Source organism: Callithrix jacchus, chromosome 5, assembly GCF_049354715.1.
Source record: "Callithrix jacchus isolate 240 chromosome 5, calJac240_pri, whole genome shotgun sequence".
NCBI lineage: Eukaryota > Metazoa > Chordata > Mammalia > Primates > Cebidae > Callithrix > Callithrix jacchus.
In genome coordinates, this window is record NC_133506.1 from 143,989,407 (window position 1) to 143,995,406 (window position 6,000).

Below are 6,000 nucleotides of genomic sequence, written 5' to 3' on the forward strand. Positions count from 1 at the left end.
AGCTGCAGTATCCATTGACCAAACCCCTACAGACAGAAATAGAATTGCCTGTGGGAGGACTACTCTAATCAGCACATCAAGGGCTACAGCAGAGATCTGCAGAAAGTCCCTTACACAGGAGCCAGGATGCTAAAGGTTGTCTATCAGAAAGGGGATTGTGTAGCCATAGAAAGGATGTCCTTTGCAGCAACTGAAACTATTACCTTAAGCAAATTAATGCAAAAACAGAAAATCAAATACTGCATGCTCTCACTTATAAGTGGCAGCTAAATACTGCGTGCACACAAACAAAGATGGGAGCAACAGACACTGGAGACTCCGAAAGGGGGTGGAAGGAGGGAGGAAGGGAGGCAGGTATTGAAAAGCGACTAGTGGGCATTATGTTTACCCCTTGGGTGACAGGATCATTAGAAACCCAAACTTCAGCACCACAGAATAGATCCATGTAACAAACCTGCACATCTGAACCTAAAATTAAAAAAATAAAATAAATTTTAAAAAAGAAGAAGAAAAGGGCCCATCTGAGTCCCGGCGCCCTCCAGCGGCTCAGAAGGTGTTGGCAGCGTCCTCACCTTGGCACCCCCCACTGCATCACCTGCCTCTGACCACGCACGCAGGCCTGGAGCCTGCCCCTAGGACCCCAGCAGCCTCCTGATCAGATTGGCCTTGGCTTGCTGCTGCTTGCTGGGAATGCTTCTGCCAATGTCCCCAGCTCTTCCCCGACCTTCCCAGATCTGCCCACCCCTCCTAACACCCCAGTACCCTCCCTCCACACTCCCCGCCCTCTCCACCTTCAATTTTCTGCACAACTTTCTAAGCCTCTCACTGCCCGTGTTTTCATGACCGTCTTATTGCCACCCCCTCATCAACAAACCCTGGACACTAGCGAATGTTTGATGAATGAAGGATCCTGGGGGAGTGGAACAGATTGTCAACAAGGGAAACAGTCAAGAAAAGAGGCTTAGAATCTAGAAAGACCTGCACTCAGAAGGCAGTAGGATCCCAGGGCAGTGACTCATGCCTGTAATCCCAGCACTTTGGGAGGCCAAGGCGGGAGGATTGCTTGAGCTCAGGAGTTTGAGATGGACCCTGGCAATGTAGCGAGACTCCATCTTTACAAAAAATTTGAAAATTAGCTAAGTGTGGTGGCCCACGCCTGTACTCCCAGCTACTCCAGAGGCTGAGGCAGAAGGATTGCTTGAGCCCAGGAGTTTGAGGCTGCAGTGAGCTATGATTGTGCCACTGCACTTTAGCCTGAGTGACAGAGCAAGACCCTGTCTAAGAAGAAGGAGGAGGAGGAGTAGGGGGAGGAGGAGACAGAAAATAGATTTATTCAACTGCTAGACTTAGGGATAGTGTCCTCCAGTTTTTCTTTCTTTTTTAATTCTTTTTTTAGACGGAGTCTTGCTCGTCACCAGGCTGGAGTGCAGTGGTGCAATCTTGGCTCACTGCAACCTCCACCTCCCAGATTCAAGCCATTCTTCCACCTCAGCCTCCTGAGTAGCTGGGACTACAGGCATGTGCCACCATGCCCAACTAATTTTTGTATTTTGAGTAGAGACCAGGTTTCATCCTGGTGGCCAGGATGGTCTCGATCTCTTGACCTCATGATCTGCCTGCCTTGGCCTCCCAAAGTGTTGGGATTACAGGCATGAGCCACCACACCCAGCCAGTGTCCTCTAGTTGTTTTATATTCCTCATGGAACTGAGTCTAGTTTTAGGCAAATAAAAGGCTCTCAATTTTCATCTAAAAACCGAATTAGCAAGTAAGCTGAGCCCAGGGTGGGGGCAGCTTATGTCCAATGGATACATTAGTAAAAGGTCACTAATGGCCATTATGGTTTGTAGTTTGAGCACACAGAGCAGTGATCTCTGTCCTCTACATTCTCAAACTTTATTTGCAAAGTTGCGTCCACAGCTGCACCTGCTCCCCTGTCCTTGGGATCTGACTTCTTTCTTCACTGTGGCTACTCTCACCAGGTCCAGCGGCCCTTCTTCGGTCCTCGTGGTGCTTGGCCTCTCAGCAGCATTTTATACCATGTCCTGGAAATTCCTCTCTCTGTGGTTTCCCAGGTTCTGCACCCTCACTGGGTAGGGGGAGAATGGGCCGTGTTGATGTGACATTGCCAAACACCTGTGACACTTCACTGGGAGTCAGAGTAGCATAAGAAAAAGCAGTTTCTAACACGAGCCCTGGAGTGAGACCACTTGGGTTTTGTCAGAGCCACCAACCAACACTACCAGGAACACACCTGTGGTCAGAGTTAGGTTTAGTCAACTTGGGGTTCTAGGTAAGATGGAATCATGAGGGACATATGATATAGGCTTTGGCTTGTGCTGGGAAATCCTGAGGAAAGTCTCAGGAAGCAAGAGCCAGGGATGGATTGGGTGCCATCAGAAAGTGAGGGCAAACTGGGTGTCGGGTAAAGGAGGACAGAGCTGTCACATTTTCTCAGGGAAAACTTGCCTCCTCTAACCACCACCTCGTTGAAACTGCTTCTATAAGGGCAAATCTAGCAAATTGCTTTGATGTTCAAATACTAAAACCCAATGCACAGATTATCTCAAAGACGGCTGCATCCTGTGATGTGTCCTGTTTTTCTCAAAAGAGCAGTATTTTACCACAAAAATGGAAGATTTAGGGCAACAGGACAAATTTGTGTCATCTTTCCCTTGTGATTGGACTGGATTCTCCAGAAGCTAGCAGCCACTCCATTTACATTCTACATTAATTCATCTAGCTCTTTCACAAGCAGTAATCGGCCTCTTCACATATTGCATTATCAGAGAGAAGGCATTGTAGCCACTCTGTAGAAACAGAATAGACTCCACCCAAAATTTGGTTCAGATATCAAGACTATTGATGCAACACACACACATACACACCAAGAGAATATTAAAAGGTTCATTACTCACATAATGAAATTTTATCCCAAGGTGGTTCCCAAGCAGGTCCAAAAATGGCTTGAGAGAGCAGGATGAGAAGACTGGCATGGGGTTCTTATTTTTTTAATTAATTAATTAATTAATTTTTAAATTATACTTTAAGTTTTGGGGTACATGTGCAGAATGTGCAGTTTTGTTACATAGGTATACACTTGCCATGACGGTTTGCTGTATCCATCACCCTGTCATCTACATTAGGTATTTCTCCTAATGCTCTCCCTTCCCTAGCCCCCTGCTATCGCTCCCCAGCCCTCCACCCCCCACCACGACAGACCCCAGTGTGTGATGTTCCCCACCCTGTGTCCATGTGTTCTCGTTGTTCACTGCAGTGTTTGGTTTTCTGTTCTTGTGTCAGTTTGCTGAGAATGATGGTTTCCAGCTTTATCCATGTCCCTGCAAAGGACATGAATTCATCCGTTTTTATGGCTGCATAGTATTCCATGGTGTATATGTGCCACATTTTTTTTATCCGGTCTATCATTGATGGGCATTTGAGTTGGTTCCAAGTCTTTGCTATTGTGAACAGTGCTGCAATAAACATTTGTGTGCATGTGTCTTTATAATAGAATGATTTATAATCCTTTCGGTATATACCTAGTAATGGCATTCCTGGGTATTTCTATTTCTAGATCCTTGAGGAATCATCACACTGTCTTCCACAATGGTTGGACTAATTTACACTCCCACCAATAATGGGAGTATAAATTAGTGTGATCTTTCTTCACATACTTTCTATCATCTGTTTTCTCCTGATTTTTTTTTTAATTTTAATTTTTTAAATCTTATTTGTTGTTGTTTAATAGAGATGGGGTTTCTCCATTTTGGCTAGGCTGATCTCGAACTCCTGACCTCAGGTGATCCACCCATCTCAGCCTCCCAAAGTGCTGGGATTACAGGCGTGAGCCACTGTGCCCGGCTGTCTCCTGATTTTTTAATAATAGCCATTCTAACTGGCGTGAGATGGTATCTCAATATGGTTTTGATTCGCATTTCTCTAATGACCAGTGATGATTAACTTTTTTTCATATGTTTGTTGGCCTCATATATGTCTTCTTTTGAGAAGTGTCTGTTCATATCCTTTGCCCACTTTTAGATGGGTTTTTTTTCCTTGTAAATTTATTTAAGTTCTTTGGAGATTCTGGATATTAGCCCTTTGTCAGATGGGTAGATTGCAAAAATGTTTTCCCATTCTGTTGGTTGCTGTTTCATTCTAATGATAATTTCTTTTGCTGTGCAGAAGCTCTTTAGTTTAATTAGATCCCATTTGCCTATTTTGGCTTTTGTTGCCATTGCTTTTGGTGTTTTAGTCATGAAGTCCTTGCCCATGGCATGGGGTTTTTAAAGAGGGGTCCAAAAGAGAGAACATCCAGGCTTTCTTATCACCTCACCCAGATATGGGGCAGTTCACAGGTGAGGAAAATGAATCTCAGAAAGGGAAAGAAAGGAGTGATGCTTAAGAGAATGCTATTAGCAGCAGACATAAAAAAAAAAAAAAAAAATGGAGTCAGGCTGGGCATAGTGGCTCACGCCTATAATCCTCCCACTTTGGGAGACCAAGGCAGGCAGATCACTGGAGGCCCAGAGTTTGAGACCAGCCCAGCCAGCATAGCAAAAGCCCATCTCTACTAAAAATACCAAAAAATTAGCCAGGCGTGGTGGCATGCATCTGTAATCCCAGCTATGAAGGAGGGTAAGACACAAGAATTGCTTGAACCTGAGAGGCTGAGGTTGCAGTGAGCCAAAATCATGTCACTGTACTCCAGCCTAGGCAATGGAGTCAGACTCTGTCTAGAAAGAAAAAAAGTAGAATCTATTACACAGGGCATGTGTGAGTTCAGTCTGCTCAGTGAGAGAAGAGGACAGGGGTAAAGAAACAATGATACAGGTTACAGATCCCCTACAGCGTGCTCAGAACCATGCTAGGCCCTCACTGTAGGGCCTTCCATGGTGCTTATTATTTGCCAGACACTCTTCAAAGCACTTTGATACATGTTAACTCATTGAATTCTCACAACAACCTTAAGAGGTGGATACTGTACAGTCAGCCCTCTGCATCCATGGATTGAATCAACCTGGGATTGAAAGTATTTGGAAAAAAATATGGATGACCAGGCATGGTGGCTCACGCCTGTAACCCCAGCACTTTTGCAGGCTGAGACGGGTGGATCACTTGAGATCGGGTGTATGAGACCAGCCTGGCCAACGTGGTGAAACCCTGTCTCTCTAAAACACAAAAATTAGCCAAGTATGCTGGCAGGTGCCTGTAATCCCAGCTATTTGGGAGGCTGAGGCAGGAGAATCACTTGAACCCAGGAGGCAGAGGCTGCAGTGAGCCGAGATCACACCACTGCACTCCAGCCTGGGTGACAGAATGAGAATCTGTCTCAGGAAAAAAAAAAAAAGGATGGTTGCATCTGTACTGAACATGTAGACTATTTTTCCTTGTCATTATTTCTTAAACAATACAGTGCAATCACTGTTTACATAGCATTTACATTGTATGAGTTATTATAAGTAATCTAGACGTTATATGGGAGGATGTGTGTAGGTTATATGCAAATACACCATTTTACATCAGTGGATTTTGGTATCCAAGGGGAGTCCTAGAACCAATTCCCTGCAAATACTGAAGGCAACTATATTATCAACCCATCTTGCAGATTAGAAAACTGGGATTCACAGAGGCTAAATTGCCCAGGCACACAAAATTAGCCTGAAGCAGCAAAGCCAGGAATCAAGCTTGTTCAGCCTAACCTGAAGTCCATGCTCTCACTCATTGTGTGATACTATCTCTCATAAACTAAGGAGCTTAGTCAATGCCTGGGAAATCCAAAAATATTAGTTTAGTCTCTCCTACTTGAAGAGATCACATTCCCCAATAATACTTTCCACAGTGAAACTATTATATTATTGTACTGTATCATACTAATACAGCTATATATTAACAGAAAAAATAAAACCTCAAAAACATTTGAATGGTAAGATACAATTTTCAAATTCCATTTAGTTTTACAGCATCATTGGAAATCAAATGAGGTGGCAGGTTTATGACTA